Source organism: Antechinus flavipes, chromosome X, assembly GCF_016432865.1.
Source record: "Antechinus flavipes isolate AdamAnt ecotype Samford, QLD, Australia chromosome X, AdamAnt_v2, whole genome shotgun sequence".
In the NCBI taxonomy this organism is placed as follows: Eukaryota; Metazoa; Chordata; class Mammalia; order Dasyuromorphia; family Dasyuridae; genus Antechinus; species Antechinus flavipes.
The window spans coordinates 32,714,108-32,733,813 of record NC_067404.1 but is presented as its reverse complement, the minus strand read 5'-3'; the positions used below and the strand labels follow the sequence as shown (position 1 = coordinate 32,733,813).

General features: G+C 41.3%; 1 protein-coding gene across 2 annotated transcripts in view; it reads right to left on the bottom strand.

Annotated features, from left to right (window-relative positions):
• Nucleotides 1–235: 235 nt before the first annotated feature.
• The window catches only part of OPHN1 (oligophrenin 1), a 326,710-nt gene continuing 307,239 nt past the window's right edge, over nucleotides 236–19,706 (bottom strand). The window contains exon 24 of one of the 2 annotated variants that reach the window (XM_051969073.1): nucleotides 236–1,622. The gene's annotated coding sequence lies outside the window, so the exon portion shown is untranslated. The remainder of the gene's footprint in view (nucleotides 1,623–19,706) is intronic. The other variant, XM_051969074.1, reaches the window with a different exon arrangement.

Genomic DNA, 19,706 nt, shown 5'->3' with positions numbered 1-19,706 from the left:
CATTTCCCAGTTGATGGGCATCCTCTCAATTTTCAATTCTTTGTCACCTCATTAAGAGCTGCTATAAATATTTTTGTACATGTAGGTGCTTTTCCTTTTTAAAAATTTTTTATTAAAGCTTTTTATTCACAAAGCACATGCATGGATAATTTTTCCAACATTGACCCCTGCATAACCCCCTTCTGCAAAATTTCCCCTTCTTCCCCCTTCCCCTCCCCCACCCCACAGGCAGTTCAATACATGCAGATCCAATATGTGTATACATATTCATACAGCCATCCAGTTGCGCAAGAAAAATCAAATCAAGAAGAAAAAAAAAGCAAAACTGAGAGAAAAGAAACAAAATGCAAGCAAATAATAACAGAGAGAGTGAGAACGCTATGCTGTGTTCCACCCTCTGTTCCCATGGTGCTGTCTCTGAGGTACTTTTCCTTTTCTTATGATCTCTTTGGGATACAGACCTGATATTGTTGGATCAAAAGGCATATACAGTTTCGTTGCCCTTTGGGCATAGCTGAAACAGCCAAAGAGTTTTTCCTGACATTGATCCTAAACAAGTCTCTTGGACACTTCCAGGTGTTGCTGTTGGTTCAGCCCTCTGGGACAAAGTCTATAATAATGGCTAATCAAAGAGGCATCGCAGGGGTCCTCACACTACGGCCCGCGGGCAAGATGCAGCAGCTGAGGACGATTATCCCCCTCACCCAGGGCTATGAAATTTCTTTAGTTAAAGGCCCACAAAACAAAGTTTTTGTTTTTACTATACTCCCACCCTCCAACAGTCTGAGGGACAGTGAACTGGCCCCCTATTTAAAAAGTTTGAGGACCCCTCAAACTTTGAGCATCGTCTTAGGTGATGTCAAATGAGAGAATCCCTGAAGGAGTAGCATTTACATGGGCTGTGAAAGATAGGAGAGTATTAAAAGCTTTAGAGGAAGGAAGAAGGAGAAGCATTTATTAAGCACCTGCTGGGTGCCAGGTACTGTGCTAAGTGAGCACTTTTACAAATATGATCTCACTTTATCCTCACAACAATCTGGGATTGGAAGTGCTGTTATTGTCCTCGTTTTACAGCTGAGAAAATTGAGGTAGACAGAGGTGAAGTGCCTTGTCCAGGGTCATATAGCTAGGAAGTGTCTGAGGGCAGATTTGAACTCAGGTCTTTGTAACTCCAGGCCTTGTGGTCAGTTTACAGCACCCTCTAGCTGCAAAGCCCAGCGTTATTGATGCCATAACCCCTTTGGGGCACATTGGCACTCCCCAGTCCAGGCTTTGGGCTTCATCTCTCCACAAGTCAGTAGTCTCCACTCTGTTCCATACTCTTGAGCCGATGCCCTGCTGGTCCCATTCAGTCTTGGGGCATCTCAACTCCCCAACTTTGCATTCTGGATCTCCAGCTGGAAGGGACCTGGGAAGTTAACCACCTCAATTTTCATTTCACAGATGAGGAAACTGAGGCCCAAGGGAATAGAGTGACTTATCCAAAGTCAGACATGGGGCATCCAGTCTTGAGTTGAAAGAAGCTCCATAAAATGGGGGAAGGGATGGGCTGTTGTGAATTCTGAAGCTGCTCCCAGCTCAAAATCTTAGATCCTATAAAAGAGAAAATTTCCCTGAAAACTCTGGAAAGGAAAGAGAAAAAAAACACAAGAGGAAACTGAGGTAGGAAAAAGAGAATTACTTGGTCCAGGGCCCAGTAGTGAGTCTGGTTCAAGGCCTCCATTTCTCTCCCCCCACCCATTCTTTCTTGGGTTTCCAGAGACCTGATACCTCACAGCAAACCCAATCACGATGTCCTTTCCATTCATACCTGAAGTAATTGCCAAGCCCCAGGCCTGGCCTGGTCTGACCAAATGCTAGGTTAACAGTAGCTCAGGGGTTAGGGCTACCTGGGATGTTCAGGCCATCTGGCATTTCTCAGGGAGGCTTTCACACCATGAGTCTAATTTAAAACAGACTGGGGAGCTGCAGGAGAGCAGTAGTGGAGAGGAAGACCAGAGTGATCTGAACCTTTCACTCCTGCAATATGCATTATCAGCAAAACAGTGTGGGTATGTACCACTGAATTTGGGGGCCATTCAACAACAATACTATATGATGATCAATTTTGATGGACCTGGCCCTCTTCAACAATGAGATGAACCAAATCAGTTCCAATAGAGCAGTGATGAATTGAACCAGCGACACCCAGGGAGAGAACTCTGGGAGGTGACTATGAACCACTACATAGAATTCCCAATCCCTCCATTGGGCTCAGCGTTAGAGAAAAAGGGTCAAATGGCTAGAATTGGGCTGTAAGAGAGAACATGACAACTAGCAGGGGGTTCCCTTGATGTTATCCCAGAATCACAGAATGTCAGAACTGGGTAGACCCTTAGAATAGAGCTCCAGTTCTGATTTCCACTGTCCTAAGATCTCTCCAAGCTCTGGCCTTCCCTATTCTAAGGACCCTTCCAGTTTTGAGTCTAATTGTATAGACTATATAATGTATGTTACTCAAAACTGACGTCAAAATTTACCAAGGTAAGTGTAATCTCCATTCTGTTGAGTCCTTACCACTTCATTGCATACTGCCTCATGTGCTGTGATCAGTAATTGTCAAATAATTGAACAAAGAGATGAATCTCCAACGTTCAAGTTACCTGAACTCCCCATATAATGCAGATGTCAAACAGAAAGGATGACAAAGGCAGTAATCCAATTACCCCCTAATGCTCTGGGCCCTCACTCCAAAGGAACCTGATAAAGAGATTTCCATTGCCTCTTCAACATCCATCTGACCTACATATTAATCTTCACAATTTTTTGCAAGGGAAGAGTACACATCATCTTTTTTCTTTCCCCTCACCCCCATCTTACAGGGAGTAAAACAGACATAGAGACCAAGTGACCCCCCCACCTCCCCCGAGGCCACACAGACCATCAATGGTCAATCAGGCACAGGAGCCAGGTGTCCTGAGAGCCAATCCAGTGTCTTTTTTTCCCTAGTTATCACAGCTGCCCTGAGTCTGCTGCACAGACTAAGTAACCAGGTTCTCTGGCTTGGGCTCCAGGTAATGAACTTGCCAAGATTGAGTCATTCTTTACTTCATTTATGAATCCAAGTTATTGGAAATCTCTTCCTCTGGGTGTCTGAGTCATGAAACCATTATCAATCACCCACTGTGAATTATTAAATGATTTTCAAATGATATGAAATCAGCCAGGATGAAAACAAGCTTTTAAAAATCTGCTCCATCTACTCCAAGTGCTGCCTGAGTATTCGTCCCTCCTCTTCCCAGACAAACCTCCACCTCCCCCCTGCACATATACAGGGGCCTCCTTCTTTCTCTCTTCCCCGTTAGATTTCTCCCTAACAGAGAGGCCTCCATCTCCCCCCTGCACAGGCACGGGGGCCTCCCTCTCCACCCTCCCCAGAGAGGCCTCTAGCTCCCCCTTTCACAGAAAAAGGGCCCTCCTTTTCTCTATCTCGTCAGACCACTCTCAGACAGGGATGCCTCCATAACCCTTTGTGCACAGACCCAGGGACCTCCACCTCTACCTTCACAGACAGAAAGGATTCCTCTCTCCACTCTACCTGTCTGACACTCCCAGAGAAAGAGGTCTCTATCTCTACCCTCCCTAGAGAGAAAACTCTCCATCTCCCCCTACACACAGTGGCCTCCACCTCCACCCTCCCCCGAGAAGCCTCCATCTTCCCCTTTCACAAGGAAGGAGCCTCTTTCTCTTTTCTCCTTACTTAATGACCATTGCCAGACAGAATAGCCTCTATTACCCCCTTCTCAAGGTTTTCCCTAGTAGTTTTTTTTACCTTTAGTACCCCCCCAGATTGGATGGGTGCAAAGCTTATCCCAAGTCCTCTCTCTTCCTCCACTGATCCTGGGGCTGAATTCAGTGTAGCCTCTCTATGTGGGCTTGGAAGCCAGGGTACCAACCTTCATGGGCTGGACCAACACCAAAGAAATGGAAAAGAAAGACGAAGGTCCCATTGGCAGCCATTTGCTTCCCCTGCCTCTCTTCTCCAATAGCCACAGGCAAAATTTGGTACCAAAGGCCCTTATCTTGGGCTTGAGGGCAACAATGAGCAAGCAACTGCAAAACCAAGCAGATATTCAATGCTTTTCGATCTGCAACTGTAAATTTAAGCCAGATGAACAGATTTCAATCACACTGGCAAAACTAGAGCACTCTGGGCCTGGTGGGCACCATTTGGGAACACTTAGAATGGCAGCAGCCAAGTGCCCACCAACAAGACTATCAGGTATTAGTATTGGAAGAGCTAGAAGGGAACTCAGGGATCACCCAATCCAGCTTCCTAATTTTACAGAGAAGTAAACTGAGTAAACTGAAGTTTAGACAGATGATTAAAATTTTGAAAGGATTCTATCAGAGCTAAGAAAGCAGCATAGAGACTGATGACAATGTCAGAGGACAATAGCGCTGAGGGGGAGCAAGCAGTAGAAGGGCCTCTGGCCCAGAAATATGAATTGCTCTGGCTGTGAGAGTTCTCCAACTGTATATTCCCCAAGTGGGTTCCTCCTCCATTTGTGTTCACTGGCCCAATATGTTTGCTACATTTGTCCCCTTTCAATAAACTCTTGTATGTATTTATCTTTCTTTTCTTTTCTTTTTTTTTTTTTTTTTGCTTTCCTGTTTCCTTAAATGCTTCTTGCTTTGAACTAACTTTGCAAGCCAAGACAACATTTTCTTTACTCCAGGATCTTCCTTTTACTTTACTAATTGAGACCATTAATGAGAGCTCCCATTTATTCCATAGCTTTTCTCAAAACTCTTAGACATAATATTACACTATTTCCTTTTTCCTTCACTCTATGGCAAAGATGTGGTCCTTCTCGTTGTGTTTGATCTCATTCTAAAATGACTGCAACCTCAATTCTCAATTTCCTCTCTCTCTCTCTCTCTCTCTCTCTCTCTCTCTCTCTCTCTCTCTCTCTCTCTCAATTGTTCTACTTCAGTTTCCCTGAATTGTTCTGCCTCAATGGCAATCCATTTCCTGACCATTAGAAGTGATATAAATTAGGACAGAGATAACTAGCCCTGACTACTAGCATTCCATAGAACCATAAAATGAAGATGGTGGGACCCTCTAAACCAGACATCCAGGCTCCTAGCCTCCCAAGTTATCAGGATTTATTATCTTTACCCCTAACCTGTCAGAACCAAATTATGGTCCATTCCTAGAAATTCCTGCTCACCAGAGCTCTAACCCCAACCTGCTTTGTTCCCCTGATTGCTGGAGCCCTATAAGAACCCCAGGAATTCTTCACTTGTTGCTGGATACTTTGAGACAAGAGTCTTATTCAGCCCTGGGGACAACATGGATCCTGTTTGCCCCCCAGCACAATCTCTCCCTCTCCAATAAAATATTAAAAACTTTCTAATCTCTATCTTGCCTCAGTTTCTCCAGTATTACACCTATTGTTTCTCCTTCGTTTAGCTTTAAAAACCCTTCACAACCTGATCCCAACCTCTCTTTCCATTCTCATTCAAAATCACCCCCCTTTTCACACAACAATCTAGCCATACTGCTCTCTTTTCTGTTCCTCACTCATGATACTCCATCTCTCATCTCTGTACCTCCACATTAGCCATCTTCCATACCAGGAAGTCCTTCTCTCCTTCTCTCTAAGTGTCCCTATTTTAATTTAAAGCTCAAATACTGCCTTTTGCATGCTGTCCTTCCCTTAATAGCTATTGTCCACTCTTTCAAATTACCTCATCATTTTCAAACTATCTTTAATCACTTTGCAATTATTCACTTATGCTATCCATACTTGATGCAGCCTTTTCTTCCCCCATTAAAGCAAAAGCCTCCTGTAAGTAGGTATTGTTTCATTCATTATAGTTGTGTTCCCAGGGCATCCTCTCCTTGGCCATGGGGCTAACCCATCTTTTCTTCTTATAGTACATTTCCTCTGATGAAATACATATTGCTTCCCTGTTCCTCAAAGTCCTTCAATTGATTCTTATTTTTTTGTAGCCTACTCAGTAAATTTTTTGCAAGGGAAGAGTACACATCATCTTTTTTCTTTCCCCTCACCTCCATCTTACAGGGAGTAAAACAGACATAGAAACCAAGTGACCCCCCCACTTCCCCCGAGGCAACACAGACCATCAATGGTCAATCAGGCACAGGAGCCAGGTGTCTTGAGAGCCAATCCAGTGTCTTTTTTTCCCTAGTTATCACAGATGCCCTGTTGTTGTTTAGTCATTTTTCAGTTGTATCTAATTCTCTTTGACCCTTTTGGGGGTTTTCTTGGCAAAGATACTTGAGTGGTTTGCTATTTCCTTCTCTAACTTATTTCACAGATGAGGAAACTGAGACAAACAGGATGAAACTGATGTGAACTCTAAATCAGCTTATTCTTAGGAATTACTAAATCAAGGCCATCATGTACTTAATATCATTTGTAATTCGCTCTATTTCCCTAGACTGTCTTGTTAGCATAGAATGATGAGAAGCTGGAGTCTTGTTAATTTATCCATCCCAACTTATTACTTTTTAGTAAAAACTTACTTTTAGATCCTGCCCCTGCTCCTCCTATTCCCTGAGACTTTAAAAGTCCTTCTCCTCAAAAGCACATTGCCCAGTCAATATGATTCTGCCTTGCTTAGTAATATTCAGCTGAGCCCATCACCTATTTTACATAATAAATGGCAAACTTTTGTAACCGGTAATAGATGACTCTATCATAATCTCTTTATGCAACAAATTGAACCATTATTCTACTATCTTATAAAATTATGTTCTCCCAAATATACTTCATATTTCTATTTCAAATTACCACACAGCTAAATGTCTGAGGCTGGATTTGAACTCGAGAAAATCAGTCTTCCTGATTTCAGGTCCAGAGTCTATCTACTGCAGTGTCACCTAGCTGCCCTAAAAGCAAACCATATAAGTTATTAATATTCTGATTTTACAGAAAAAGCCATTGAGGCTTAGAGAAGTTAAATGCTTTGCCAGATTCATACAACTGTAGCCAGTGCTAATGGCTGAGTTGGGACATAAATCAAGGCCTCCTGGCTCCGAGCCCATTGCTTTGTTCACTCTATCTTTTTATGCATATGTGAGCAAGAGGTCAGCAGGGCTCCATGTGGATACCTCCAGTGATAGATAGTGCACAAATTCCAAGACAATATGTTCTGCCATCAGATAGTTCTAATTATCAGGAAATATATTAATTATAAAAAGCCTAAATCTGCTTCTCTACAACTTCCACATCCATTGCTCTAAAACTAAGCAGAAAGTTAAAGCTTTCTTCCACATGTACATAAATCATTGAATTCCTGAAGGCAATGCTCAGTTCTTCCCTTCTTAAGGCTCATGCCTCAAGTCTTTTCTGATGTCCCTTTCCCAGGCTGCTTTCAGTTAGGCTCCTCCTCACCTATCTTCTCAACTTTGTGCCTCAGGGGTCTGAACCAGACTACTTCTGAAGTAGACATAAAAAAGACATGTCTTAAAAAAAAAACCGCACATGGCAGGGGTTTCTAGTTTTTTGTTCTTCACGTCTTAAAATGTTTGTGATCAGAGGATCCTGGGAAGATGGCACGGTATGATAGAAAAATTTTAGCTCTCCAAATCTTCTCCACACACATAACATTGCCTCAGAGGGAATATAGAGCAGCACAAATAAACAAAAGTCAAGATAAAGCAGTTGTTCTCCTAAGGAAACCTAAGGAAACTCCAGGAAAGACCTGTTCTCGAAGGGCAGAGATAGTTCCAGAGCTAGATGGAAACACCTCCAGGTAAACTCTTGGGAATCAACAAACAAGCTTTGGGCAGCTGGAGTTGGGAGCTAGCCTTGGTCTTAGAAACTTTCATCTCATAGATAGTGTTGGAGTCTGACAGCTGAGTAGGAGAAGATTGAAGGACCTTCCACTGTAGAGGGACACCAAGCATAACTGTGCTAACTAGAAGCATCCTGGGTGAGGTTACTACTGCAGGGGAGAAGGAGCAGTTACACCTGGTGAGTGAAGTAGCAGAGGGGTGGGAACTCTCTGTCTGTGAGCACTTGCAGGTGAGCAGGTTTCAGTTCCAGGGAACAGAAAACAACTGTAGTTGCACCATCAGACAGACTGCTGGAAAAAAGATCATTTGTGGGATATTGTGACCGAGGGTAGCCCAGGCTTAAGAATGGAGAGATTGAGCCCTAGAATAGAGCTCAGAAAGTAATAGAACCTTTGGCTTGGGGCATAATTCTCCATACTTCAGGACTAGAACTACTAGAATACACTAATAGATGCTAAGAAAAAAATAATAATAATTAAAATGAGCAAGCTAAAGAGAAAGGACTCAACCATCTACTAGGGGAACAGAAAAGACCAGGGTTCATAGTCAGAGAAAGATAATAAAGCTTTAAAAGTCACTCTTTTTTACCTTCTTTTTTTAATTTTTAAAGCTTTTTATTTTGACAACATTGACTCTTGCATAGCCTTGTGTTTCAGATTTTCTCCTTCTTCCCCCCACTCCCTCCCCTAGATGGCAAGCTATCCAGTATATGTTAAATATGTTAAAATATACATTAAATCCAATATGTATAAAACATATTTATATAATTCTCTTGCTGCACAAGAAAAATCAGCTCAAAAAAGAAAGTAAATGAGTAAGAAAACAAAATGCAAGTGAACAACAACAAAAAAGTGAGAATGTTACGATGTGATCCACATTCAGTTCCCACAGTCCTCTCTTAGAGTGTAGATGGTTCTCTTCATCACAAGATCATTGGAACGGACATCAATCATCTCATCAGAAATAGTCACGTTCATCAGAATTGATCATCGTATGATATTGATGTTGCCATATACAATGATCAAAGTCCCTCTTTTTTGAATGAGAAATGTCAAATGGTTCCAAGCACAAAAAGAGTTCTTAAAAGACAAAAACCAAATAAGAGAGATTGAGGAAAAATAAGAAAAAAAATGACAGCAATACAAGAAAATCAAGAGAATTATTCTAAAAAAAAAAGTTAAGCAACTTGAAATAGGGAACCAAAAACTTAAGTAAGAAAATTATTCCTTGAAAACAATAATTGGGCAAAGAGGCTAATGACACAAAGAAATTATACAACAAAATCAAAAGAATGAAAAAAGAAGAGAATGTGAACCATCTCATTACAAAAACAACTAATTTGGAGAACAGATCAAGAAAAAGTACTATAAGAATAATCAGACTACCCGAAAATTATGATTAAAAAAAGAATCTTGATACAATATTACAAGAAATTATCAAGGAAAATTGCCCCGAAGTTCTAGAATGAGAAAGCAAAACGGAAATTGAAAAAAATCCACCAATCATCACCTGAAAGAACTCCCAGGAGGAAAACTTACAGGAATATCATAGCCAAGTTTCAAAGCTCTCAGGTTATGAAGAAAATATTCACACTCCAAACATTTAATATTACATAACTACAATAAGAATTACACAAGACTTGGTAACTACTACACTGAAGAACCATAGATCTTAGAATATTATATTCCATAGAGCAAAAGAGTTAGAATTATAAGGGTGATTTACCAAGCAAAGTTAAGTATAATCTGAACAACAACAACAACAACAACAAAATGGATGTTTAACAAACCAAAAGGCTTTCAGGTATTTGTGACAAAAACAGCAGAACTTAGGGGAATTTTTGACATACAACATCCAGGAGAAATATAAAATAAACATTTAGGACCAATCATAAAGGGCTTGATGTCAAACAATTTACTTCTTATATATGAAAATATTATCAGTTCCTTTATGACTGTCATTTTTATTTAAGTAGTTTGAAAGAAAGGTTTAGGCAGAGTTGGGTATAATGAGGTGATTCTTAAAATATATATAAAACTGTGTAGGGAGAGTTAAAAAGAAGCAATTATCTCATACAAATTAGAGGAAAAAAGGAAAAATAAATACAAAAAAAGCTAATGGAGGAGGGTGGTTGCATTGAAACCTTACTCTCAAGGGGAATGAGTTAAAGAGGGAACAACATATATGTATCAAAGGTTATAGAAGACTTCTAAATTTAGAAAAAAAATAAGAGGACATTTTGCTCCATTAATGCCACTGCTGGATCTGTATTCCAAAGGGATCACACAAGAGAGAAAAGGACCTACCTGTACAAAAATGTTGGTAGCAGCGCTTTTTGTAGTGGTAAGGAACTGGAAATTGAGTGGTTCCTCTCAGTTGTAGAATGGCTGAATAAGTTATGGTACATGAATATAATAGAATATTATAGTTTTATAGGAATTGATGAAAAGATAGTTTCAGAAAAACTTGGAAAAACTTACATGAACTGATGCTAAGAGCTTCAGAACCCAGAGAACCTTCTACACAGTAACAAGATTATGTGATGATCAATTGTGATGGACTTGGCTTGCACAGCCAAAAGCAAAGGAAAAACTACAAAGAAGCAAAGAAAAGTAGGACAGCTATGAAAACAGTGTATCATATTGATTATATAGATTTTCTTGAAATGGAATTTTATTGCTTTATAATGAATCTTCTCATGTTCTGTGGTGTACATGACAACTTTTTTTTCTTTTCTTATATTGTATTTAATTTTAAAGTACATTTAAAAACTGAAAAGATGTTTGTAATCTTTGAAGATTGGAATTGAATTCACAATAAAAATGAAAATGGTCAAGAATGAGTAAAGGGAAAAAGGAAAGGAATAAACATTTATATAGTACCTAGTAAATTCCAGGAACTATACTAAGCACTTTACAATTATTATCTCTCTCTTCTTTCTTTTTCTTTTCTTCTTCTTCTTCTTTTTTTTTTTTGGGGGGGGGGGGCCTAGGCAATTGGGATTAAGTTACTCACACAGAATCCACAATTAGTAAGTGTTAAGTTAAGTAAGCTAAGTTTAAGGCCATATTTGAACTCAGGTCCTCCTCATTTCAGAGCCAGTGCTTTATCCATTGAGCCATCTAGTTGACCCTACAATTATTATCTCATTTCATCTTCACAACAATCTTGGGAGGTAGGTGCTACTGTTATCCCTATTTTACAGCTGAAGAAACCGAGGCAGGCAGAGATTAAGTGTCCTCAGAGTGCACAGCTAATAAATGTCTGAGGCTGGATTAGAGTGGAGTCAAGTGCTCCTGACTCCAAATTATCTAGGTGACAATGGATAGAGCTCCAGGCCTGAAGTCTGGAAGACTCATTTTACATAATTCAAATTCAACTTCAGTGGCTTACTAATCCTCTGGGACAGTCACTTAATTCTGTTTGCCTCAGTTCCTCATCTGTAAGATCTGGAGAAGGACATGGCAAACCACTCCAGTATCTCTGCCAAGAAAACCCTAAATGGGGTCAAGAAGAGTCCGTCATGACTAAAACAACTAAAGAAGAACAACCTCCTTATCCCAGGTCCAGAGCTCTATCTGCTGCAGTGCCTCCTAGCTGCTCTATTCTCCACTGTTACCTAACTCCTACCTTTACCACTGCCACTATGACAACATCAACACCCTGACTATCTTGCCACCCTGTACGAGCACTGTCACTCTTGGTACAATGACACTGTCCTCACTACAACCACTATACCAGCTCTATCTGGACATCACTCCTGGTGATGAAGTCTTCAATGTTAAGTGTGATTAACAGAGGAATTGATAAAAATTGATTCCTGAGGCAAGCAGGGAGAAGGCACTGATCAGTGTAGCCCCATGGTCCCACCCTCTGGGGAGGTCCTCCAGTCTGAAATCCAAGTTATGTCAAACCCCTGAGACCCACCCTCTCTAGGGATCTTGGGCAATCTCACCTGATCATGTCCTGTCAGAAATCCCAGTCATGTCCCCGAGGTGAAATTTTTCCTACAAAACCTACTTATGGGCCATGCCATGGCTGCTGCCCTCTTTTGGGTCAGTCTGCCATGACACTCTGCTTACAGTGTCATTCACCTCACCTCTCCCCCATGCCATGTGGTCTCTCCTAACCTCACCATATCTTGTGGTATCTCTCTTAACTCCCCCATGCCATATGGTATCTCCCCTAACTCCACTAGGCTTCCCTACCCCACTTCTCCTCCTTACAGCTTACTCTTTTAGGTTAGGAATCCCTTTCAGGATTTAGCCTGCCAGCTAAGGACATGCCCCAACCTCATGGGATGCTCCCTTTCTACTGAGTAATTGTGAGTTCCAGCAGGGAACTTGTCTTTCATATGTTCTCCCAACTCTATTTCATATTTACCATTCCTCATGTCTATTTTTCCCTTCTTTTTGTCCCCTAAATAAAACTACTTTTTGCCAAAGGGAATTTTTCACATAACCAAACCCTAACTTCTGGTGTCTACCATCATCTGGTGTCTATACCACCCAAATCACTGGTACTTGACTTTGAACAAATATTGACAATGGAAAATAAGGTTGAGACAATCTCTCTGAAAGTGTCTGGAGGGATTGATTTTGGAAAGGATAAGAGGGAAAGTGGAGGTAAATAGTAGTAGTAGTAGTAGTAGTAGTAGTAGCAGCAGCAGCAGCAGTAGTAGTAATAGTACTAGTGCTGGTAGTAGTAGTAGTAGTAATATAGTAGTAGTGGTAGTAGTAGTAGTAGCAGCAGCAACAGCAACAGTAGTAGTAGTAGTGATAGTAGAAGTACTAAGTGACATTTCCCTGGCACTTTGTCAGTCAAGCTCTTTCTTTACAACAACCTCATGGGATCAACACTGTTCCTCATTTTTTCAAAGGTGAAGAAAACAAGGTCAAAAAAGGTGCAGAGGCTTGCTGATGGTCACATAGCAGATGAGTGTTGGACCTCGGATTTGAGTCTCTTTTCTCTCAAGTCCAGTGCTCTAGAGGCTTATAAAGGGGATTCATGCGTGAGATGGGGTGGGAGGACTGGAAGAAAACCACATCTGAGGCTCTTATGGCTTTGCAGTTCTACGGCTCCCCCAACAGATCCACAGAAAGAGCCTCCCTCCTGTTTGGCCTGCCAGGGAAGGTCAGGGGAAATGGTTCTCATCTTCATCCAGCAGAAAAACTCTCCACCTTTATTTAAAGTTTTGGAGTAGGAAACACAGGCAGCTAAGGGGACGTTACGATGTCGGCAACAACTCAATAAAGGGCCAGCTGGGTTAGGCCTCTGGGAAGGCTGGGCCTGGGCTATTAAAGTCACTCCACAAATCAATTCAGTACCTCCACAGGTCCCAAAAGGCATCCTCTTCTTTTCAAGGCCCAGGAGTTCAAGTAGGGCCAAGTTCCCTGCAAAGGGCCTTGTTTTCTGACTTTCAACCAGCTCTGTGGCTCCAGGGTTCATTTTAGAGGGAGGAAAATTCCACACTCAAATACCGATTTCACCTCAGAGATGGGGGGAGGAGGAAGGAGACAGAAAGAAACAGACAAGGGACGGGAGTGGGAGGAGGAATGAGAAGGAGGGAGGGGAAGGTCCTCTAGGCTAGTACCTTATTTCTATTCTAAAGGGGAAGAAGTGGCACTAAAGGAAGGGAGGAGGGGAACAAATCAATTTGGATTGGGCCATAATGGTCCCGAATCACAACAAAATAAAGAGTTAGGGAGTAAAAGGATCAAGAGCTTCCATCAATTTCCCTTTGTCTGGGTTTTCCAGTGGTGGTGAAAGGCAAAGCGATAAAAATCATAATTCCCATTCCTATAACACTTTAAGGGTTACAAAGTACTTTTCCCCCTCAGCCCTCCCCAATAACTCTGGGAAGCCTGGATCACACAGAAGCTCTGAACTGGAAGAGAGACCACAGTGGCCGTGGAACCCAAGCAGGGGCCAAAAAGGATGCCCCCAACAACATACTGAACAAGTGGTCATCCAAAACCCTCAAGGGACGGAGAAGCCATCGCCACCCCAGCGAGCTCATCCCACTTTGGGACAGCACTCATTATTGGGAGGTCTTCCACCCAGGACGTGGACAAACTCAATTTGCTTCCTCATACCTTTCACCCACGGTGGCAAGCTTTGCCCTCTGTGGCCAAGTGGGACAAGCCAAATTCCTCTTTCATATCATAGCACCTCAAACGCTTGAAGATAGAGATTGTGACCCTCCCAGGGGCTCCCCATCTCAACCCCTCCCCCACCCCAGTATCTTCTCCAATAAAACATCTCCCAATCTAGCAACTAAATCTATATGACAGATTCAGGGTCCTCCGCCATTGTTTGTCCTTCTTTGGCTATCACTCTTGGAAACCCCAGACTGGGGAAGTATTAACTTCCTTTGTTTAATGCACTCACCTTGGCTTCTTAGAATCCTTAGAGAGGCTCAGCTCAGGTAAGATCTCTAAAAAGAAGCCTTATCTAGTACCCCTGGTTCTCTCTGCATCCCTTTGCCTCTAGCTTTACCTCTATCTGTCTGTCTTCTAACCCGGGGATTATCAGAGAATTGCTGAAAAAATGAGGAAAGGCTTAATTAAATGCTTTACTAACATCTCAGCGTAATATCTCCCTCTCTCACAGTCAGTTGTTAAGTGGGGCTGCAGTGCATGGAGTGCTAAAACTGGAGTCAGGGAGACTTGAGTTCAAATGTCACCTTATCTGTGTGACTCTGAGCAAGTCACTTGATTCTCTGTCTTGGTTTTTTCATCTGGAAAATGGCACTAGTAATAGCCCTTCCTCCCAAGGTTGTTTGGAAGATCATGACATTACTGTAAAGTGGCATATTAATTTGAAAATACTTTAGCGTAATGCCTGGCACGTAGTAAGCAAGCCATTATTATTATTTTATTCTTTTTACACCTGTCCCAAAAGAAAATCATCTTAGTCTTGCCTGACCTGTTGAAACCATGTGGCTCCTGATCATTATTGCCTTTTCTAGATGATCCAATTCTCTACGGTTTGGCTCTGAACCAAAGTCACAAGGACATTTTCTCTTCTTCAGTACTGCGACACTATTTCTGTTTGCCATGACTTTTGCAAGATGGCATCCCAACCATCATCTCTGTTAGCTCTTTTACTATCTGAGGACGCTCGCCTCAGGTGGCTAGAAATTTCTTGAAGGCAAGAATGGTTTTGCATTTGTTTTTCCATCTCCAATGCCATGCATACAGTAAGAGCTTAACAGATGTCTGTTGTTTGATTAGTTAATGTCACTAATCTGACTTGGTGATTTGGGGAAGATTGGATGTCTCTTATTTATTAACACATCTAACAGCCCAGAGATTTGACTCCCTCACTTCCAGATTTTTAGATAAGTAACTTCAGTTTGATCTGGTGGTATTGAAACAAGTCACCATGTCAGAGACAACTGTCAATGTGACAGTATTCCTTGAGAACCGATACAGCTGCCCTTCAGGTTCCACAGTGAGCACAAACTGGTAACTCTTTTTCTCCCCATGATTTTTTACTTCCATTCTCATTCCTTTTCCTAATTTTTATTCTACTTCTCTTATTGGATTTTAAAAATCCTTTTGGAGCTCCTTCAGGATATCTAGATATTACCAGGTGCAATGTCTGGGTTGCAAAGGATTGAATATGTATTGCAAGGGTAGGAACCTAGCAATGAGTCTGTGCTGCATCTTATAACAAATAGGGGATTCAAGTATTGCTGTTCTGGCAAATGTTTAACAAGCTGGAGTGAGGAGGAGGGTGTGAAATACAAATGATGCAGTTTTCAGTTTAATCTGCATTATGCTCTTTTTCTCCATCACTTTCAAAAGTTTAGATAATCCAACAAAAGCATCAATCAAGCCCTTATGTCAAATATTGGTCAATTTCCAAGGTATAAATGTATATTTATACATTTAATATAACTGGTTCTCTCAAACCAGTTGGGTGTGAGCTGGCTCCAGTGCACTCTGGGTTCAAGCCTTCATTTTCTCATTCCAAATCTAATAAGCTTTTCAGCCTCTTGGTAAAGACCAGGTATCGACATTCAGCCATTGTGGCACAAGCGCCTTCTTGGATGCTCATGTCTTCAGTATAGTTGATTCTTCATGGGCAGAACTCCAATTTAATGCAAAGAAATATGTGGGCAAAGAAAAGTGTGTCCTTACTATTAATTGGGGAATAAAAGAAGAATGGAAATTCCCCACAATTTACTATACAAAACAAATTCATTTGTATTATGACCAGGGAAAACACACACACTTGGTACCATGTTGCAAAATTGGCAAGTGATGCTACAAGTTAAGGGATAACTGAATTGGACTCAATCGAGCAATTAGGATTGGCCTTGGCCAAAGTCCAATGCTATTAATGTGGTCATACTGCCAAGTATCCCATTTCACCTGAAGAATGATAGAATTCCCAAAGGTATCCTGAATTTCTTAGATAAGGTAATTATCAAGGTAAGCAATAAATCTCCCCTTCTGTGTCAACGTGAAACCCTACAAGTTTAGCAGAGTTAATTAGTCTCTATTAGTGATTGCTTCTCGTATTAATCAGATGGTTTGTGGGGTACACGTATTCACATCTACTGATTGGGACCAACTCTCCCATTCCCTTTTGTTGTTGTTGCTCTTCAGTTGTTTCAGTCATGCCTGACTGGGACCCCATTTGGGATTTTCTTGGCAGAGATAATGCAATGGTTTGCCATTTCCTTCCCTAGCTCATTTTACAGATAAGGAAACTGAGGCAAACTGGGTGAAGAATTACCATGGGTCACATAGCTAGTAAGTGTCTGAAGATAAGTCTTCCTGAGTTCAAGCCCAGCACTTTATCCATTGCAGGGCCATCTAGCTGCCCCCATTTCTTCCTTTGGGAGACAGCAAATCAAAGAAACTGGTCCTTAGCTAAGTGAGCTTATTAACTATTCTAATGGTTCAATGGAGAGTGATTTTTGTGACTAAAAAGCCACTTCTTTCAAATGTATGTACACAACTCTGTGTGGCTATCCTCCAAGAGGTGTCAAAAATCTATCTTGAATGGAGAACAAGGGACAAAAAGATGTCCTTGTGGCTTATTAACAGAATATAAGATCCTGGAGGAAATATAAGCTCCTATGCTTAGCACAGTGACTGGCTCAAAATAAGTATTTAAAAAAATGCTTATTTTTTTTTGATTGATTGCTTAATGACTATCTATTGGCACCTGAGGGAACAGAATGCTAATTAAATGCTGTAATCCTTCAGCATTACAGACATGTGGGCAGCCAGCCCAATCAAGGTCAAGTATAAACTGTCTCCTATATTCCATCTTTTTTTTTTTATGAGTGAAGATACTTTCACTCTCTTTGCAGAATGGTGGTTCATGCCTCGAGACTAGATTGTGTTTCACTGAATAGTGTACAGATGTCTAGGGTTGGGTGATAAAAGATGCCACAGGTGCACGAAACACTTTCCATAATTGAGCTTTCTGAAACTTTTAATGTGACCTGGATTCCTTTAGCAGACTGGGAAGTATTGTAGAAGCAGGTTCTCAGAATTATGCTTGTAAGCACATTAAATAAAATCCAGAGGATTATAAAGAAAACCAATTATACTGAAATAAAGTCATCATAATTTAAAGTGAACACAATGTGTTTTGTTAAATAACCGGTTTATAAAATTAGCCTAGCGCAGTAATTCACTGGGGAAAGCATAGAATTAATGTCAATACGACAATTCTTCCCTCCGGTTGCTGATCAGTCTTGATATGGAATATAAATAAGAGAAGAATAGGGTAGTCACTTTCAACAAGGTCTGGTTTAAGTAAAAAGCTTTAAATAAGATGCCCGAGGGCTAGACAGTCCCCATCCAACTGTGTATAAAGATGGCAACTGGTTTCCATTTCTACCAAGTGTTAGTGGAGCGGTAATGAGGGCTTTATAGAACCAAGGTTCTATGACATAGCCAAAGGGATGCTCTAAGGACAGAACCTCTTGGCACATATTTTAAGCTTAATGTTGTGTCCAGTGCATCTTTCTCTTCTACCATGGAGAAATCTCTGGGTATAGCAATTGTTTCTTCCTACCGGAACCCTGTTGGTTATAGCTATCCCCAAACTCAGAGTGGAGTTCTTTATATCATTACTTTATATTGTTATATTGTATATTGTTACTATATATTAGTATATATGCTACTGTAGTAGCACGTCGTATTAATAAGCTGGTAAATGATTTAACAACCAGCTCTAGGGTGGGATGAAGGAGAATTTGTATGTGTGATATACTTCTCAATTTAATCTGCATTAACATCTTCTCTGATACTTTATTAAATCTAGATGATTTCCATTATGTATATGTACATGAAAATTTAATCATCAGTTTAAATAAGCAGGTACAGACTGGCTCCAGCATATACCTGGTTCTAATTATACTTCAACTCTTCAGCTCTAGAAAGTATTTGATTATTTTCTATTCTGACTGGAGGGCAGATGAGCCACCTAGATAGTTGTTGAGGAAGAAACTTCAGGTGACTGTGTCAGATTCTTTGTTGCTGACTAGCACTGCCACTGGGAATCCCTACTACAGGCTTTGCCAGCAGTAAACAGTTCAGTCAGTACTTCCTGATAGTGCAACTTTTCATTCTAGCTAATTGTGGTTCAGTTGTTTTCAGTGGGGTCTGGCTCTTTGTGATCCTATTTGGGATTTTCTTCACAAAGAAACCGGATTGGCATGCCATTTCCTTCTCCATCCAGATGAGGAAACTGAGGCAAACAAGGTTAAGTGACTTGTCCAGTGTCATGTAACCAGGAAGTGTCGGAGGCCAGATTTAAATTCAAGAAGATGACTCCAAAAGCGTACTTTCTGCATTGCAGCACCCACCTAGCTGCCCTGGCTAATTGAATTGTCGTATATTGGGCTGCCTCATAGCTATGTAGCAGGGTATCAATGAGACCCTTGTAGATACTCCCTAGGAAAGGGACACTCATGTTTTAAAACTCCAGCAGATAAATGTAGAAGTTTGAGCTCATCGGGGAATAAGGGTGCAAACCTTCTGTATGGAATAGAATCTGATTGACTTATACTTAACAGAGCCATAGGTGGTATCCCATGCTTTCATGGGGTAAGAGATTATCGTGGCAATGTTCATTTTCTGGTATCTCCAGCTTTGACTGTCTGCCATTTTCTTCTTCAGAAAGCTGGGGTTCCTATTGTCCATCCTGAATATTGGACAATCAGATGTCATTCTCTTCCTTGAGATCTCTGGGGGCATTGTGCTCCACAGGGATGTGAGGACCTCTCCGGGACTTCCCAGCAAAATGTGGGATCTGTTTTTTCATGTACAACATGAACACTAAGCTCTGGGTTATGAAAAAAGCATGAGATTCCAACCAGACAGCTGATTACTATTGGATACTATGGTTTCCCAAAAGCTTCATTAGCTTGGGCTCCTCAATAACAATAACCCTAGGGGTTTCCAGTCATTTCCTTATAGGAGAAACCAAGGCCAGGTCCTTAGCACAATACTTTTTAAAAGAAATTGAAAGGCCCAGGTTAAGAACCCCTGATGCTAGTGAACTGCCCTCATCACCTGGGGAATTCCCATAACTTGCCCATGTGATGTAATCCTGGATCAGCAGGGGAAGGTTATCAGTCCCAGGCTTTTAGGTAAGTAACTTCAGCCTGATCTGGTGGTATTGGATCAAGCCACCATGATAGAGACAGTTGTCGATATGGTGATATTGTTGGAGAACCAATCCAGCTGCCTTTCAGATGGCCACAGTGAGCATGGCTAGAGGTGATTTTTTGCAATGTCTGGGTTGCAAAGGATTGAACAGGTATTGCAAGGCTAGGAACCTAGCAATAAGTCTGTGCTGGCGGGGTTGAAGCCAGGGCCAAGGCGTTACCAGTCGGTGCACAAATTAACAATCCCATGTG